Raw genomic sequence first — 20,999 nt, forward strand, 5'->3', positions numbered from 1 at the left:
TTTAAATTGTTCTATTTTTATTATGCAAATAGTAAAACATTTTCCAAGAGCACTTCACAGAATACTAATATTTTAAAAAGGGAGTTTTTCTGAGCACAACGATTTAGGAAATGGTGGGTTAACAAATCCAAACTTCTTAGAACTTGTAATGTGCAGCTGTGCACTGTTGATCCTCAGGGTTAAACATGTTAGCCAGCACTCCCCAAAATTTCAGGTAAACAGATCCCAAGATTTTTCCATTAAGAGAAAAACAAACAAAAAACAAAACAAAAACACTATTCTTGGAATATACTTGGAAAATGCTTCTCCAAAGAAAGATTGAGATTGAAGGACATCAGAGGCACACACCCTGACCACAGTTAGAGAAACTTTATTGTCTGTGACCTTGAAAGTCATCACTTCTGTGTTTCTTGTATTCACATAAAACCCACATAAACTTTCAAGGTTAGGCAGGGTGAATGCTGTGTTAATGGAATAAATCAAAACTGGCCCTAGGCAAAACTATGAAGTAAGCAAAGTCTATTTTTGGTCCACTACCTTCAATATCATCATATTTTCTTTCCATTACTGACAACTTAGGTTGTCATCCCTCCTTACCATCTCAGAACCGTTTGCTAAAAACCATTTCCAGAAGGTGTTTAAACATGCCAATTATAGTTGTCTCCCACCCCTCTCCTGACAAAGATCCAATTTCTGCTTAAGATACGCCATCTCTTGGAGTAGGTTGATTGCGCTGTCTTGTAGACTGATAGCCCTGCCTAGGGCCTTAACAAATGTGTGTACTTGTGACATTTTTGGACCAAAAGAAAATAGGTAAGGAGTTGGTCAAAGGAACCCTATGGCAGCCTCTCAATTTATATCTAATTGGTCACCTTCTATTTTGTTATTATTGATGCTAATGCTGGAAAAATATATAAATTTCTCAGGAAAAGTAGTGGTAAATGAAGCTATAGAAGTAATTGTGCCTGTTGGAGTGGGAATGGCTGGGAGTCAGAGGCTTGGGTTTTAGTCTTGTCACTGTTACCAATTGGCTTTTTAACTCCTAATATCTAGTATCTCCGTATTCTCAATGGAACAATGGGGATAACACTTTCACAAGACTGTGAAGATTGTGAAATGAGATATATCAATAGATAAAAACTTTTTTTTTTCTGAGATGGGGTCTCACTCTGTCACCCAGGCTGAAGTTCAGTGGTACAATCTTGGCTCACTGCAACCTCCACCTCCTGAGTTTAAGCCATCTTCCCACCTCAGCCTCCTGAGTAGCTGAGTAGTAGGTGCGGGCCACCACATCTGGCTTTTTTTTTTTTTTTTTTTTAATTTTGTAGAGACGGGGTTTTGCCATGTTGCCCAGGCTGGTCTCAAACTCATGAGCTCAAGTGACCCTCCTGCCTCAGCCTCCGTAAGTGCTGAGGTTACAGGTGTGAGCCACTGTGTCAGGCCGAAAGTGTATGAAACAGTTGTAAGGCAACATGGTATTTTTCCAGCAACTTTATGTTGCATATAAGAAAGTTAGCCTTGGCCTAAAACTTTTCAGAATGACTCAGTATATGTTCCACAAGTGAATCATAGAATATTAGAACTGAAATTGGCCTTGAAGTTCACTAAGTATCATAGAAGACATTCATGCCTCCCCAATTTAAACAGGATTAACTCAAAGTAGAGCTGGAAATATAAACCACTTGTCTGAATCTGGAGCAGGAATTTTCCTGGTATGCCAGGACATTGCTGGATTATGGTTAGTAGTCCCGTAATTAACAGCCACAAATGAAAGAGGCTGCAGTTGGGGCTGGTTCAGGAATCTTGCTGTCCATGTCTCTCATAAGGAATAAGAGTTGTTAATTCTGTAGTCTAAGAATTCGTGATATGTTTCTTAGTTCCATTGTTGTGGAGAAAAACTAGGCTGTGGAACATAGAAAGCTTCCTGAAATGTACACAGTCATCCCAGAGAAAAATAAACTTCCTCCATCCCAAAAAATGCAGGCATGAGTCCAAAATCTTTGCATGCGTTTCTTGGTTTCCTCACCTCTTCCCCGGCTCCACTGCCAGGGACATCTACTTCTGCCTTGCTGTCTATTTGCCTAGAGGCTTTTAGAAAGCTTTCTAGACACTATTATATTCAGAGATTTCACCCATGAAGTACATTAAAATACACCTATATCCTATATTAAATAAAATTTCAATGTAAAATAATTTATAAAGGATTTGCATTTACTTACTTACTTTAATACAGGAATGATTTTTGCACATAGGTTAAGAAACATGCCTTTAGAAAATCTCTAGCTTTGAATCTCAGACCAACCATTTGCCTTTATATGACTAAGAAAAATTGTATAATCTCTCTGTGCCTCATATGCCTCAGCTGCAAATTAAGGATGCTAAAAAGAACTACTTCAGAGAGTCATGAAGAATTACTGAGCTTGTAAAAAGCCTTAACAATTCTTAAAAGTTTAGCAATTGTGTAATCTTAGTAAGAAGTGTACAGATATTCACTGGACTATTCTTTCAACTTTGTGGTTTGACATTTTTCAAAATAAGTTAGAAAGCCGCCTTCTGACCTCCAAATGCAGCCGCTATCATTAATATTACTACTCTTGTTGGAATCATTATGCATACTTGGACACTGCTAGAAAGTGAAAAGAATCTAAGCTTTACAAAGTGTTTTATATGTAATAAAATTAGTATTTCAATGTAATAATCTATTAAATAATTCATTAAACTCAATAGTTTGTGGGTTTTTTAATGTTTAATTTGTCATTTATTTACTTCAGTTTTAATTTTTTTCTATTTTAGAGATAATAAACTTTTTCCCTCTTTCAGTTCCTTAATATTTCCCAAAAGTAGGTCTTTGGAAAGCTGGTAGGCTCTGTACCTATCCTGAGGGATGAAATGGTCCTGCATCTCTTTTACCTCTTACTATTTATTTATTTTTTGAGATAGGGTCTCATTCTGTCACCCAGGGTAGAGTGCAGTAGTGCAATCTCTGCTCACTACAGCATCTGCCTCTTGGGTTCAAGCGATTCTCCTGCCTCAGCCTCCCAAATAGCTAGTATTACAGGAGCCCACCACCATGTCCAGCTAATTTTTTTATTTTTAGTAGAGACATGGTTTCATCATGTTGGCCAGGCTGGTCTTAAACTCCTGACAGGTGATCCTCCCGCTTCGGCCTCCCAAAATGCTGGAATTACAGGCATGAGCCACCGCACCCAGCCTACTTCTTACTTTTTATTCAATAGATATTAAGCAAAGAAAGTGAGTATGACTAAAAATTTTCAATTATTCTTCCTATTTCTTGGGATCAGTATTGTAATTAAGATGCTTGTATCCTGCCACCACATTGCCAAGGTGACAAGCAAATGAGAAATACAGTGGAAACAATGCTATTGAAGGGCATTTTTAAAACCATATAATGTTTGTGTGCAAATCTCTGAGAGGCACAATTGAGAGCCTATCAAAAAGGACAGGAGAGAGAACCTGTGCAAATGGCAACACTATACTAATGTGCCTTTCAAGGCCCTTGCTATGGTTTTTGTTGTTGTTGCTGTTGTTTGTTTGTTTGTTTTTGAGTAGGATCTCACTCTGTCACCCAGGCAGGAGTGCAGGGGCATGATCATGGCACACTGCAGCCTCAACTTTCTGAGCCAAAGTGATCTTTCAACCTCAGTTTCCTGAGTAGCTGGGACCAGAAGCATGCACAACTGTGCCCAGCTAATTTTTAAAACTTGTTTTTATGTAGAAACGGAGTCTCACTACATTGCCCAGGCTGGTCTCAAGCTCTTGTCATCAAGTGATCCTCTCTCCTTAGTCTCCCAAAGCACTGGGATTACAGGAGTTAGACACCACCCCCAGCCCTCTTGCTATGGTTTTAATGTTTGGGTCCCTCCAAAATTCATGTTGAAATTTCACCCACAATGCAATAATATTAAGAGATGGGGTCTTTGTGAAGTGATATAATATTAGTGCCCTTATAAAAGAGCATGAGAGAGTAGGCTCATCCCTTTTTACCCCTTCTGCCATCTGAGGATGCAGAAACAAAGTGCCTTCTCTGAAGCAGAGAGTCTTTACCAGACATGGAGTCGGCTACAGCCTTCATCTTGGACTTCCCAGCCTCCAGTACTGTAAGAAATAAATTTCTGTTGCTTATAAATTATCCATTTTAAGGTATTTTGTTACAGCAACACAAACAGACTGACAGCTCTCATTCTGAAACTCCAATTCAGGCTGCAGAATTTACCCTAAGTGAGGTCATGGCAGCCAGATGTAGGCCAACATATCTACTTAGAAAGAGACCGAGTTAGTTACATTAATTCAGAGAACTTGAATTGCTGAGCAGAACTAGACCTGCAGCAAGCGTTGGTTGTGATTTTCCTCTGAGTGAAGTGTGAGGGTCTATACTAGGTGGTGACTGAGTGATTAAACATCTTCTGTCTTTTTATGAGAAATTACTTTGGCTCACTTTCTTAAGCTTATAGTCTTTACAGTCTCATTTCACAGGTTTCTTGTTTCAGGCGTAGTCAGACCTGACATTAATACCAAACTCACTTAATCGGTAAGTCAGTCAAAAATCACATTTCTGACAAGCAACAAAATGAACTGTAAGGAGGCAACAGGATGGCTTGGCCTAGCCGATGACAAGTACCCGCTAGATCTGGAAGAACAAGGACAGGCTCCAGGAAAAAGAAGAAAATGAATCCATCAGATATGATAGGGCTTTTGGTATAAAAAACAAATTTCTGGGCCAGCTGCAGTGGCTCACACCTGTAATCCCAGCACTTTGGGAGACTGAGGCAGGCAGATTGCTTGAGTTCAGGAGTTCAAGACTAGCTAGGGCAACATGGCAAAACCACATCTCTCTCTCTATATATATATAAAAAAATAAAAAATTAACTAGGTGTGGTGGTGTGAGCCTGTAGTCCCAGCTACTTGGGAGGCTGGGGTGGGAGGATTGTTTGAGCCTCGGAGGTCAAGGCTGCAGTGAGCTGTGATCATTCCACTGTACTCCAGCCTGGGAGACAGAGTGAGACCCTATCTCAAAATACAAACAAGCAAATTTATGGTAGGAATATGCCATATCTGATGAAACTTTGGGGAAAGAATGAAGGAGTAGGAAACTCTACAAATGAAAGAAAAGGCAAAAGCTTTACAAGAAAGGAAATGCAGCGATAACACACTGCAATGAACAGTAGTCATCATGATATAAACATTGATTATTAACTAAAAATGATTATTCTATTGTACCAAGAAGATAGGTGGAAGTAGGAGTCATCACCAAGTAAATAAAATAATATTAAGTAGTTAAAATTGCATAAGAGAAAGTCATTAGATAGTGCCTAAAAATAACAACAAATGGCAAGATTAGAAAGTTTTTGAAATATAGCAGGTAAATACTAAAGTTAAAAACATTTTAAATCATTGAAATCAGAGGGGGCAACGTGCCATTTGATTGCTTTTTAAAAACTGAGTGCACATTACTCAACTAAATATGTTTTAAAGTAAAAAAAGAATATTTGTATAACTTTTCCAGTTTCACTTTCTGATCTCTTGCACTTAAACTCTATGAATAAATTTTATTTATTTATTTTTAAATTGACATGAAATTATGGATTTACCATGTACAACATGTTGTTTTAAAGAAAATATACATTATGGAATGACTAACTCTATCTAATTAACATATGCATTACCTCACACAGCTATCATTTTTGTGATGGGAACACTTTATATCCACTCTTTTTCATTTTTCAAGAATATAATAAATTCTTAACTACGGTCACCGTGTTGTACAATAGATATTTTCAACTTATTCCTCTGACCAATATCTCCTCAACCCCCAAAGTCCAACCACTTCAGCCCTTGGTAACCATCATTCTACTCTTTACTTCTTCAAGATCAACTTTTTAAGATTCCACATATGAGTGAGATTATGCAGTGTTTGTCTTTCTGTGCCTAGCTTATTTCGCTTCACATAATGTCCTCCAGGTTCATCCATGTTGTTGTATATTAAATCTCAAAAAAAAAAAAAAAATCCTTGGTAATAGATTGATGCTGGATAAGGAGGACAGATATTACTTTAATACGACTTTTGTAAAGAGCTTGCCTAGGAGAAGTTCACAGAAAAGAAATAGAATGAAACACTGAGAATGCCCAGTATCGTGGTCTTAAGGATTAGGGTGTGACTGTCCATTGCTGAGCAGAAAGGCAGTCGAGCAGGCAGTGGGAGGAGATGGGAGAGGGAGAAGAGAGGCTGGTTTCATTGAAGTTTGAGTTAGTAATTGGATCACTTTTCCATTTTCAAAATACACATAGATACAAATGGCTTTTAATTCCAAAATACAAATGCATTTTCCTTTTTAGCACCACTTTCACCATGAGTGTTTTTTTGATAAGGTTTTATATGCTTTCTTTTCTCTATATTTTCTGGATTTCTCAAAATATGATCTAATACCTTGTGACAAGGGAGCAATATGCAATGTGTAAAAACCACAGTTAATTGTCATTAAAAGCTCAGTTGATGAGATGAACATCACCGATGTCGGCATAGGTGAACATCTGATTTTCATTTGTAAGAGTTGCTTTCATTAACATCACATTAGTCAGTGATGTCTGCTTAAATGTGTTGGTGGTTAGTTGATGCAGAACATCTGGCCACATTGTTTTTGATTGCTAGGTGACCACATCGTCTCTTTGTGTCAGTCAAGAAGACTGACAGTTGTTCATTTTATCTTTTCGCAAAAAAGTGGTAATTGAGTTATAAAATAATAAAATTAAAAAGGATCGAAAAGGCCATTAGGTTCAATGGCCTTCTAATATTTGACTCAATATACTTATTGTCCAAGAGCTTCTCCTAAATGAACTTTGGGCATGTCTTTCTTAAAATGTTATAACTTCATTTTGTTAATAGCATGAACTGATAATTTAGTATGATATTTCTCGTTGATGTCCCAGTAAAAGTAACTTGATTCTCTCTATTTATTTTCATAACCTTTACTATAGCAAACAGCTATAGTGTGCAGGATTTGTTTTTTCTTTTCTGAAGTAGTCCTCAAACTGAAGACCTAAGAGAAACAAAATTCTCATCCATTCCCTAATGCCTAGGGAAGATTTCATTGAGACATCAAAAAAGCTAGATGTCAATTTTCTCTGTGAAATGTCAGAGAAAAAAATGTAAATACTTTTTTATTATGAAATACTTTTTTATTATGAAATAAAATATTAAATATATGTGACACACAAGGATAAATTGTACAAAAACCTTTAACTAGATTGAATGTAGGAAAGAAATTTAACACCTGGAGTAGAAGAGAAAATTTTGATTCCAGAAGTAACTAATACAACCTACATATATAATTCAGTCTATTTTTACTGGAATTAGTTCTTTATCTTTTAAAACACCCTGTGTATATATGAAAATGCATGGCCATCTCTGTTCTAAAACAGTTGTTACATTTGTGATTGCTTGTGAGAATAATCACTAAATAACAAAACTAATTCCTACAACTTAGAAAGTAACAAAATTAATATTTTCTAGTAGAACACTAGGCTTTTTAAAACAAAACAAAAGGAAACAAACAAAAAAAAAGGTATGTCGTCTCACTTTAGTAGGCCTTTAATAGCATGAAAGGATAATAATACCTTTATAGCTTTTCTTGTAAATCTTCAATGAATCAGTAAAACCAAAATCCTCTAAAAAGTAATTTCTCCACATTTTGATATTCAACATTTTTGAGGCCTATCTTGTCAGTAAGAAAACAATAAATGACTCTTAGGAGATTCTTTCAACTTTCCAACCAGCTGAATACTATACTAGTTAGGAAATGACCTTTTCCAGGATGAGGGTGCTAAGTAGAAATACTAGTTGCTGGAATTGAAAAAAAAAAAAAAAAAAAAAGATTTTATATGTGATCAATTAAAGAGTAAAAGGAGACTCATTTTTGATGGCTTGTGAAGGCCCTCTTCCCATATCCTCTCTTTGCCTGGCGCACCCAGAAATAGAGAGCCAGTTTGCAATGCCCAAGAATGACTCTGTCTGTTGTATAAAAACTCTAAAAAATGTAGCCATTTTCCCAGTGCAAAATGAAAATGTATGGCCCTTGTTCAAAAAGCGGGGCGGGGTCAGGGGGTGGGGGAGTGCTATTAAAGGTAATGAGTTATAATGTTTTTGCTTTCTTCCACAGTCCCTCTCTTGACTTTTCATGGTATTTTTTATTTGGTATTTAATGTTGTCCTAAATAAAGTTTTTAAGTTATTAGTATGCATTCTACCATTCATTTTTACATTGTGCAATGCCAGTTTTAAATGCAAATACAGGAGTATTTAACTTGTATGTAGAATGGCTAAAATTACACAATTCATAATATGTAGTTTGTACATGCATATGTATTTTGTTCTTACTAGAACAGTGGAACTACTGTACAATGTTAACTGTTTGTGTTTCATATTTTAATATTAATACCTGACATTCTATAACAATCATTAGCTTCATCTTACTGATGAGTAAGGAAGAATTGAAAGGAAAAGAAACTATGGGTTGCCCTATGTTTCCCTTTCCTTTTATATCAACATTGTCTGCATAAGCAATTGGCTACTATATGAAAGTAACATAAATGAGAAAGGCTGTGATAAAGTTCCTTGGTCATTCTTGTTTCTTAGAAAGCCATTGCCTTCTTTCTGCATTCAAAGCAAGTTCTGGTCCTTATGGAAAGTGTGTCCTATCTGGATTCTACAACTCTGGGCCAGACACAGTGAGTCACACCTGTAATCCCAATACTTTGCGGAGCCAAGATGGGAGGATCACTTGAGGAGAAGGAGTTTGAGATTCTACATCCCAAACATATTTCAATTCTAGTGATGGCTCTCTGCCCACTCTGCCTTCATTCTATCCCAGGCAATCATTATTACTTGCCCAGACTACTATAAGAGCTTCCTAGCTGGTCTCGACATTTCCTCTGTTTTACTCTCTCCCCCAACACATTGTTCTCAAAGAGACAGTGTGAGATTGTAAAAATATAAATCAATCAGGCCATGCCTCTGATTTACACTATTAAAAGGCTACCCATTTCAGTTTGAATAAAATCCAAACTCTTCACTATGGCTTATTAAGCCAATTTGTCCTCTTTGTATCTCTCTTATTTTATAATAAGTCACTCTTCCCCATCCTGCCTCACCCTCAAAAAAACCTTTGGCCACACCACCCTTCCTGTACTTTCCTAGATTCTATCTATTGATTCTTTGCCTTAGGGTCTTCACACATATTTGTCACTCTGATTGGATGATCATTTCAGAAAAGCCTTTCCTAACCACTTTATGTGAGAGTCTCTCACATCCCCAAAACTTTACAATTGTACACCCCAGTTCCTTCTTGTAGTTTTCTTTTTATATACTCTTGATATATTATAAATTATGTAAAGGCAAAGCCCGTGTCTTTTTTGATTAACCATTCTAAATGGTTATGGCATCATATTTATTTATTAAAATATTTCTTAAATGCCTAAGATGTTTTAAATTCTAGAGATACTTTTTTAAGTTACAGAGATACAGCAGTGAACAAAACAGATAAAAATTCTAGACTTCATGCAACTTATATTCTAGCTGTAGGATACTGACAACAGATAAAAAATAAATAAACTTGCTGAAATGTAAAGTACGTCAAATGATGATAAGTTCTATGGTAAAAAATAAGTCCAAGAAAGGCAAAAGGAAATGCTGGATATGTGTAGGGGTTACAACTTTGAGTGGGAGTGTGATAGTGCAGGACTTATTCTATCATGTTATTAGATGAAAGTTGCAAAAATATATTTCTATATACATGCAAAAAGATATAAATAAATTCAACTAGTTGTAGGACTGAAAATACATTTAAAATACTTTTTAAGATCCTATTTGATTAAAAAAAAAATAGTCAGAATTATGCATTCCCAAAGAATTCCAATCAAGCCAGAAAGAAGTTAGGGATGCCAACCAATTCCATTTAACACTGGTCTGTAAGTGCTTAAAAATGGTAATTTATTAAGGAAATAAGATAAATAAGCAAAATTTTAAAAGGGCATAGATACTAGAAAAGGGGAGTATAGATTATTTAAAAAACAATGTAGTTATATTCATGGATGACCATTATAATCAAGTAAACATATATGAAAACTAATAGGTAACCACCTAAAACATAAGAATTTTAAAAGTAGAAACTTTTTGTAAGGGAAATCACATTCACAGTAGCAAGAATAACACAACATATTTGAGATTTTATTTTAAAAGAAATGTTCAGGCCAGGCATTTTGGCTCATGCCTATAGTTCCAACTACTTGGGAGGCTGAGGCAGGAGGACCACTTGGGCTCAGAAGTTAGAGGCTTCATGAGCTATGATTGTGTCATTGCACTTCAACCTAGGTGACAGAGTGAGACCCTATCTATAAAAAAAAAAAAAAAAAAAAAAAAAAAAAGGAAAAAGAAAAAAGAAAGAAGAAATGTTCAGGAAATGAAATTGCTGAAAGATACTTTTCAAAACTTGCATGATTTGAAGCACATAATATCTATGTGAAGGAAGATCCAATCATTTAACATAGTAAACTCTTTCAAATTATTCTCTAAATTTAACACAACCTAAATCAAAAGTAAAGTGGGATATGGGAAATTTAAAACACAACCTAAATCAAAAGTACATGGGAAAGTAACAAAATAAATATGAGAGATTTGTGGAAAACTAGAAGTATCAAACTAATTGGGAAAATATTTTTAAAATACAAAAGAGAAGATGAGTTTGCCCTACTCAGAATTAAAATACATTAAAATTATACAAAACTCAAAACAGGGTAGTATAATGCAGAAATCAACAAAAAATGCAGCTGAACAGAATAAAGAGTTTAGAAATCACCCACACATATCTGGAAACATAGTGTATAATTACACTGGTATTTTCAATCCATAGAGAAAAGGTATACCTTATTTTTAATGGCCATTGAGTTACCTAATAAGTATTAAAGAATAAAACATCTCCTGTATACATCAAAATCATTTCATATCAAGCAAGAACTTCTTTTTAAAAATGGGAGAAAAAGTTATACTAGTGTATACTAAAATATAGCATGTTAATATGTATAGAATCCCAGAGCATGGTACCAAAGGCAGAAACCGGAGAAGAATTGATAAAATTTGTTTTCAAATAACTTAGAAACTTTGAGATGATAAAACATGCAAATACCCAAACCAAAAAGCTTTGTTTATTATAAGTGTTTGCAATATGTATGAGAAAGTATTAATACTGCTAACTTTTTAATGGACAATTAAGAGAATGAAAAAATAAAACTAGGAGAAAATATTCACAAAATACATATTTGGTAAAGAATTGGTATCCAAAATATACAACAAATTCTTAAAACCTCACAATAATAAAACAAACCAGTTTAAAAATGGGTAAGATAGGAACAGACACTTCAACAAAGAAGATAAACAGATGGCAAATAACATATGAAACGATGCTCAACATCATATGTCATTGGGAAATTACAAGTTGATATAATGATGAGATAACACCACATGTCTTTTAGGATGCCTAAAATTTAAAACACAACACCAATTGCTGGTGAGGATGTGGAGCAACAGATATTCTCATCCACTGTGGTGGGAATAAAACATGGTAAAACCAGTTGGAAAGGTAATTTGGCAGTTTCTAACAAAGCTTAACATACTCTTACCAGACAATCCAACAACTACGCTCCTTGGTATTAATCAGAATGAGTTGAAAATGTATATCTCCCCCCAAAAAACAAAAAACTTCACAAATGTTTATATAAGCTTTATTCATAATGACAAAAAAATTGAAAGCCACAAAAATGTCCTTCAATAAGTTGAATATATGAACAAACTGTGGTATATTCATACAATGTATTATTATTCAGCTTGAAAAAGAAATAAACAATTAAGCCATGAAAAGACAGGAGGGACCTTAAGTGCATATTACTAAGTAAGAGAAGAAAATCTGAGAAGACTACATACTGTATGATTCTAACTATAGGACATTCTGGAAAAGAGAAAACTCTGGAGACAGTAAAAAGATCAATGCTTGTCAGGGGTGGCAGGGAAGAAGGGATGAATATGCAGAGTACAGTGGATTTTTAGGGCAGTGGAACTACTCTGTGTGAAACTGTAATGGTGGACAATTGTCATACATTTGTCAAAATCTGTAGAGCTATACAATACAAAGGTTGCACCCTAATGTAAACTATGGACTTTAGTAAATGATAAGGTATCAATATTGGTTCATCAATTATAACAAATATAACATATTGCAAGTTGTTAATAGGGAGGCTGGGGGAAGGAGGGGAACAGAAGAGGTAAATGGAAACTGTACTTTCTGCTTAATTTTTTTGAAAACATGAACTACTCTAAAAAATAAAGTCTATCAATTTTTTAAAAATAGGATAATATCACATCCAGAAAATTTACTTTTAATAGGTAAAGTGAGTCAAAAGATGTAGACACACATTTATTCCCATCCATAATCAAAGAAATAAACGTTCAAGTGAAAGAAGGGTGTCATTATTTTTGCCTATAACAATGACAAAGACTAACAGGGACGAGGCTCCTAGGATTGTCAGAGACAAGAAGCCCTCTGGTACATAGCCTGTAGAACTCCCTATGAGAAGAGGGCTTCTGTGTGGCAATTTGTCAAAATGTATCAACTTGCTAAGCAGAAATATCTAGCCTTTGACCTAATGATCCCAAATCTGTGCACTTATATCAAGGAAATAGATAAATTAGTAAAGAAATATGTACAGTGTTACCACAGTTTGTTTAAAAAAACAACAAAATTTAAAAGTCCAAAAAAAGGAATTGATTAAATGTATTTTGTGCATACATATAAAATATTTATAATTGTGGACACTTATAACATGGAAAGGCATTGGTTATATTGTATTTAGAAAGAAAAGTAAGCTAGAGAGCCCTGATACTGTTTTAAACAATATACACGAATGTGGAAATGTCTGGAAGACCAGATACTAGTAATGGCTGTGGCAGGACAGTAGAATATCTGTGACTTATTATTTTTTCCCTTTTATTCATATTTCATTTACATTCTTCATTTAATGTTAATTCATTGCTTACATAAATTTTAAAATATAGAAATCCTTTATAAAAAGAAAGGTGATAATTCCAACTACTTAGAATATTAGCACTTTTTAGCTCTGAAAGTGACCTCAGTGATAGTTTATTATATATATCCCCATTATTTAACAAATCAAGAATTGGATGCTTATGTGTATGTTCATTGCAGCACTATTCACAACAGCAAAGACATGGAATCAACCAAGTGCCCATCAACGATAAGACTGGATAAGGAAAATGTGGTACATATACACAATGGAATACTGTGCAGCCACGAAAAAGAATGAGATCATGTCCTTTGCAGGGACATGGATGGAGCTGGAAACCATTGTCCTCAGCAAACTAACTCAGGAACAGAAAACCAAACACCACATGTTCTCACTTAGAAGTGGGAGCTGAACAATGAGAACACATGAACACAGGGAAAAAACAACAACACTAGGGTCTGTTGGGGGAGGCGGGGTGGCAAGGGGAGGGAGAGCGCCAGGAAAATTAGTGAATGCATGCTGGGCTTAATACCTAGGTGATGGGTTGGTAGGTACAGCAAACCACCATGGCACACATTTACCTATGTGACAAACCTGCATATCCTGCGTATGTACCCCAGAACTAAAAATAAAATAAAATAAAACTGGATGCTTAATATGGTTAAGAGAATTTTCCCAAACTGAATTACATGGAAATATGAGACAACAACTAATGTCTTGTGCACTCAATCCACAATTCTCTTTCACTGAACGGTGGCAAACTCCAAATAAACATTTTAGTGGAAATTCCTAAAATATTATTGTGTTTCTGCATGTGTGTATTCATGAGACATAAACGTACAGTTTTTTTGCATGACTTTATGTTTTCTAAAAATTTAGGTCCCCTATATCTCAATTCTTAATTTTCTTCCATTGGAGTGGCAATCACAAACAGTCCTTCTTATGAATAAAAAAAATGACAAAGTGTGTGTGTATATCTTTGAAACACAGCCATGCAAATCTACTTGCACAATTGTTTTGGTTTTTATAAATTTGATGTGACATAATTTCAACCATAAATCCTGTAAGCTTGTTAATAAAATTGAGATGTTTTCTATTTTCTTTTTTTTTCTTTTTTTTTTTAAATTTATTTATTATTATTATACTTTAAGTTGTAGGGTACATGTGCATAACGTGCAGGTTTGTTACATATGTATACTTGTGCCATGTTGGTGTGCTGCACCCATCAACTCGTCATTTACATCAGGTATAACTCCCAGTGCAATCCCTCCCCCCTCCCCCCTCCCCATGATAGGCCCCAGTGTGTGATGTTCCCCTTCCTGAGTCCAAGTGATCTCATTGTTCAGTTCCCACCTATGAGTGAGAACATGCGGTGTTTGGTTTTCTGTTCTTGTGATAGTTTGCTAAGAATGATGGTTTCCAGCTGCATCCATGTCCCTACAAAGGACACAAACTCATCCTTTTTTATGGCTGCATAGTATTCCATGGTGTATATGTGCCACATTTTCTTAATCCAATCTGTCACTGATGGACATTTGGGTTGATTCCAAGTCTTTGCTATTGTGAATAGTGCCGCAATAAACATACGTGTGCCTGTGTCTTTATAGCAGCATAATTTATAATCCTTTGGGTATATACCCAGTAATGGGATGGCTGGGTCATATGGTACATCTAGTTCTAGATCCTTGAGGAATCGCCATACTGTTTTCCATAATGGTTGAACTAGTTTACAATCCCACCAACAGTGTAAAAGTGTTCCTATTTCTCCACATCCTCTCCAGCACCTGTTGTTTCCTGACTTTTTTAATGATCGCCATTCTAACTGGTGTGAGATGATATCTCATTGTGGTTTTGATTTGCATTTCTCTGATGGCCAGTGATGATGAGCATTTTTTCATGTGTCTGTTGGCTGTATGAATGTCTTCTTTTGAGAAATGTCTGTTCATATCCTTTGCCCACTTTTTGATGGGGTTGTTTGTTTTTTTCTTGTAAATTTGTTTGAGTTCTTTGTAGGTTCTGGATATTAGCCCTTTGTCAGATGAGTAGACTGCAAAAATTTTCTCCCATTTAATTCAAGATGGATTAGAGACTTAAATGTTAGACCTAATACCATAAAAATCCTAGAGGAAAACCTAGGTAGTACCATTCAGGACATAGGCATAGGCATGGGCAAAGACTTCATGTCTAAAACACCAAAAGTAACGGCAGCAAAAGCCAAAATTGACAAATGGGATCTCATTAAACTAAAGAGCTTCTGCACAGCAAAAGAAACTACCATCAGAGTGAACAGGCAACCTACAGAATGGGAGAAAATTTTTGCAGTCTATTTTCTTTGAAGTAAAAACAATTCAGATCTACTATCAGCTACTTTGATCCCTAGAATGATCAATATTTAAAAGACTATGTGATAAGTGCATGGAAGCTCATTAAACTATATATACACACACACATATAGTTTAAATATATATAGTTTAAATATATATATATATTTTTTCTGTGTGTGTGTGTGTGTGTGTGTGTGTGTGTGTGTGTGTATATATATTCCCAGATAAATAGGGTTGGCCTCTAGAGTATTTGGGAAACAAATGGTAAAAATGGTGTAATCCTATGTATTTATGTTTGTCTTTGTATGTCTATATGTGTGTCTATGCACATTTTTTAGCACTGGCTCTGTAAGACATACAATTCACTATCAAAAAAATGTTAAATTACAATTTAGATCTGACAGTTTTACAAAATGCATATTTTAAATTCACATAAGTGCATTGTTTTAAGGTACAGGCTGATATCTGTACAAGTTGCTGATGTCTCAGCAACAAGTTGTTGCTATGAACTTACGCCTGATCATTTTAGTTCTGTCACAGATGAGCTTCAACTGTGTTTCTTAGTCCCTATTGGCTTAGGAAGACATTCGTCAGCAGGATTTTCTTTCTCATTTAAAAAGAATCCATAATGTTAGCCTGAATTATCTTTGAAATGCCTGTCCTTGAGCATGTTTCAACACGATGTTGTTCTTTGCATATATTTGCCTGTTATATTCATCATGTATAACATTTGTCTTTTTAAAGGCAGACTCATTTTCTGGGAAATAGCTGAATGGAAATTGATGCATTCACTGATTAATTCATTCATTTAGCAAACACCGTTGAATACCTGCTATGTAATAGACATGCCATTGGCTACCAAAAAAAAAAAAAAATGACCAAATTGGTAACCAGCTGCCACAGGCTCCAAATCAAAAGAAAGTTGGAGCTTGTGGCAGTATAGACGGAACAATATTGGCAACTGTTGTTGATGATTGTTAAGTTTGAGTGATAAGAGCATGGCAGCTCATTAAACTAGTCTTTCTTTTTGAAAAATATGCTTGAAATTTTTCATAATAGAGATGGTTTTTTTTTTGTTGTTGTTGTTGTTGTTATTGTTGTTACGGGTCCTTTATCAGGGTTTATTCTACTCAATCAGAGATATGTATTTCATTCCCCTAGAAAGATACTAATGGACTTTGGATTGTTTTTCCTTCAGATCCTTTTCTTTCTGAAATTGTTAGACTCATTATTCACAATTTAATCATTTCTCTCAGCATCAATTTCTAAAATTCTCTTCTCTGAAAAGGAAAAATATAATAGTATCTGCTTAGATTACTTATCTCCAGATCTGGGGTTCAAAGTAGGCTTAGGAACCCAGTTGTGTTGAGTTCTTCTATGGGATCACCTCATTCTTTCCTTTTCCTCCAGGGTATTAAATTTTGTCACTTGGTCGTGGCCCTTTCCTTCATTGATTGGAGCCATTAATTGTGTTACCATATTTTACTCTTTTTTGTTTTGTTTTTTCTCTTCTAGTTACTTTGAAATATACAATACATGGTTGTAACTACAGTCACCCTACTCTGCTATCAAACATTAGAACTTATTTCTTCTATCTAACTGTATGTTTGTACCCATTAACCAAACTCTGTTTATCCCCTTCTGCCACCCATACACCTTTCTCAGCCTCTGGTATCTATTATTTTACTCTACCTCCATGTGATCAATTAGCTCTCACATATGAATGAGAGCTCTCACATATGAATGAGAAAATGCAATATTTATCTTTCTGTGCATGGCTTATTTCTTGTAACCTCCAGTTTTCATCCATGTTACTGCAAATGACGTGATTTCATTCATTTTATGACCAAATACTATACCATTGCATATATACTTCGTTTTCTTTATCCATTTATCTATATCCATTCAAGTGTTGATGGACATTTAAATTGATTTTATATCTTTACTATTGTGAGTAGTGTTGCAATAAACAGGAGAATTTAGGAATCTATTTGATATGTTAGTTTCTTTTTCTTTGGAAATACTCTTAGTGGGATTGCTAGATTGTATGGTATTTCTATTTTTAGTTTTTTTGAGGACTCTTCATAGTATTTTTCGTAATGGCTATATTAGTTTACATTTCCACTGATAGTGTATAAGAGTCCAATTTTCTGTCATGCTCACTGATGTGGTTTGGCTGTGTTCCCACCCAAATTTCATCTTAAATTCCCACATGTCGTGGGAGGTACCCCACGGGAGGTGGTTGAATCATGGGGATAGGTCTTTCCTGGCACTGTTCTCATGATGGTGAATAAGTCTTGCAAGATCTGATGGTTTTAAAAAGGGGAGTTTCTCTGCACAGATTCTCTTTTTGCCTGCTGCTATCCATGTAAGATGTGACTCGGTCCTCCTTGCCTTCTTCCATGATTGTGAGGCCTCCCTAGTTATGTGGAACTGTAAGTCCAATAAACCTCTTTCCTTTGTAAATTGCCCAGTCTCAGGAATGTCTTTATCAGCAGCATGAAAATGGACTAATACAGTAAATTCGTAACAGTAGAGTGGGGTGCTGCTGAAGATACCCAAAAACATGGAAGCGACATTGGAACTGGGTAACAGGCAGAGATTGGAACAGTTTGGAGGGCTCAGAAGAAGACAGAAAAATGTGGGACAGTTTGGAGCTCCCTCGAGACTTGTTGGATGGCTTTGACCAAAATGCTGATAATAATATGGACAATGAAATCCAGGCTGAGGTGGTCTCAGATGGAGATGAGGAACTTGTTGGGAACTGGAGCAAAGGTGACTCTTGTTATGCTTTAGCAAGGAGACTGGTGGCATTTTGCCCCTGTCCTAGAGATTTGTGGAATATCGAACTTGAGAGAGATGATTTAGGGTATCTAGCTGAAGACATTTCTAAGCAGCAAAGCATTCAAGATGTGACTTGGGTGCTGTTAAAGGCATTCAATTTTAAAAGAGAAACAGGACATAAAGTTTGGAAAATGTGCAGCCTGACAATGCAATAGAAAAGAAAATCTCATTTTCTGAAGAGGAATTCAAGCTGGCTACAGAAATTTACATAAATAATGAGAAGCTGAATGTTAATCACTAAGACAATGGGGAAAATGTCTCCAGGCCATGTGAGAGACCTTTGCAGCAGCCCCTCCCATCACAGGCCCGAAGGTTTAGGGGGGAAAATAGTTTTGTGGGCCAGGCCCAGGGTTTCTCTGCTATGTACAGTCTAGGGACTTGATGCCCTGTGTCCCAGCCACTCTAGCTGTGACTAAAAGGGAACAAGGTAGAGTTTGGGCTGTTGTTTTGGATGATAAAAGCCCCAAGATTTGGCAGCTCCCACATGGTGTTGAGCCTCTGGGTGCACAGAAGTCAAGAATTGAGGTTTGGGAACCTTCACCTAGATTTCACAGGATGTATGGAAATGCTTGGATGCCCAGGCAGAAGTTTGCTGCAGTGGCAGGGCCCTCATGGAGACCCTCTTCTAGTGCAGTGCAGAAGGGAAATGTGGGGTCAGAGCCCCCACACAGAATCTCTACTGGGGCACCACCTAGTGGAGCTGTAAGAAGAGGGCCACTGTCTTCTAGATTCCAGAATGGTAGATCTGACAGCTTACACCATGTGCCTGGAAAAGCTGCAGATACTCAACACCAGACCATGAAAGCAACTGGGAGGGAGCCTGTACCCTGCAAAGCCATAGAGGGGGAGCTGCCCAAGAACATGAGAACTCACCTCTTACATCAGCATGACCTGGATATGAGACATGAAGTCAAAGGAGATCATTTTGGAGCTTAAAGATTTGACTGCACTGCTAGATTTTGGACTTGCATGGGGCCTATACCCCTTTTGTTTTGATCAGTTTATCCAAATTGGCATATTTACCCAATGCCTGTACCCCCACTGTATCTAGGAAGTACCTAACTCACTTCTGATGTTACATGCTTATAGGTGAACAGGACTTGCCTTTTCTCAGACGAGACTTTGGACTATGGACTTTTGAGTTTATGCTGAAATGAGTTAGGACTATGGGAGACTGTTGGGAAGGCATGATTGCTTTTGAAATGTGAGGACATAAGATTTGGGAGGTGCCAGGGTCAGAATTATGTGGTTTGGCTGTGTCCCTGCCTAAATCACTTGAATTCCCACATGTTGTGGGATGGACCCAGTGGGAAGTAGTTGAATCATGGGGGCAGGTCTTTTCTGTGGTGTTCTCATGATGGTGAATAAGTCAGTTTCGTGAGAGCTGATGATTTTAGAAAAGGGAGTTTCTTTGCACAGGCTCTCTTTTTGCCTGCTGCCATCCACATAAGATGTGATTTGTTCCTCCTTGCCTTCGGCCATGATTGTGAGGCCTCTCCAGCCATGTAGAACTTTAAGTCCAACAAACTTCCTTCTTTTGTAAATTGCCTAGTCTTGGGTATGTCTTTACAGCAGCATGAAAAAAGACTAATACACTCAACAACTTCTGTTATTTTTTATCTTTTTTATAATAGCTATTCTAACTGGGGCAAGATGATATCTCAGTTTTGATTTGCATTTCCCTGATGATTAATGATGTTGAGTGTTCTTCATATACCTGTTGGCCATTTATATGTCTCTTTTGAGAGATATCAATTCATGTTCTTTGCTCACTTTTTAATTGGACTATTTGTCTTTCATCTGTTGAGTTTCCTGTATAATCTGAATTTTACTCCCCTATTAGATGAATAGTTTAGAAATATTTTCTTCCATTCAACAAGTTGCTTCTTCAGTCTGTTCATTGTTTCTTTTTGCTGTGCAGAAGCTTTTTAGTTTGACAGAGTCCCGTTTGTCTATTTTTCTTTTTGTTGCCTGTGCTTTTGTGTTTTAACCATAAAGTAGTTGCCTAGAGCAATGTCCTGATGGGTTTCACTGATGTTTTTTTTTCCAGTCGTTTTATAGTTTTGTATCTTACATTCAAGTTTTTAATCTATCTTGAGTTGATTGTTGTATATGGTCACAGACAAGAATCTAGTTTCATTCTTCTTCATGTGGCTATATTATAGCAGTGTTTATTGAAGAGGGTGTCCTTTCCCTCATGTATGTTCTTGACAGCTTTATCTAATATCAGTTGGCTATCAATATGTAGATTTATTCCTGAGTTATCTATTCTGTTCCATTGTTCTATATATTTACTTTTTATTTTTTCTTTGAGATGGAGTCTCGCTCTGTCACCCAGGCTGAAGTGCAGTGGCGCGAGCTCAACTCACTGCAAGCTCCGCCTCCCGGGTTCATGCCACTCTCCTGCCTCAGCCTCCCGCATAGCTGGGACTACAGGTGCCCACCACAACGCCCGACTAATTTTTTTTTTGTACTTTTAGTAGAGACGGGGTTTCACCATGTTAGCCAGGATGGTCTTGATCTCCTGACCTCGTGATCCACCTGCCTCGGACTCCCAAAGTGCTGAGATTACAGGCATGAGCCACCACTCCCGGCCTTGTATATCTATTTTGATACAAATACCATGCTGTTTTATTACAGTAGATTTGTAGTATATTTTGTATTCAGGTTATATCATACCTCCAACTTTGTTCTTTTTGTTCAAGAATGTTTTGGCAATTTGGATTCTTTTTTGATTCCACATGAG

General features: G+C 36.3%; 1 protein-coding gene across 2 annotated transcripts in view; it reads left to right on the plus strand.

Moving 5' to 3' along the window:
* Positions 1-20,999, plus strand: part of MAGI2 (membrane associated guanylate kinase, WW and PDZ domain containing 2) — a 1,467,795-nt gene that overhangs the window by 250,694 nt on the left and 1,196,102 nt on the right. The window lies entirely within an intron of this gene.

The sequence above is a fragment of the Macaca mulatta genome, chromosome 3 (assembly GCF_049350105.2).
Source record: "Macaca mulatta isolate MMU2019108-1 chromosome 3, T2T-MMU8v2.0, whole genome shotgun sequence".
In the NCBI taxonomy this organism is placed as follows: domain Eukaryota; kingdom Metazoa; phylum Chordata; class Mammalia; order Primates; family Cercopithecidae; genus Macaca; species Macaca mulatta.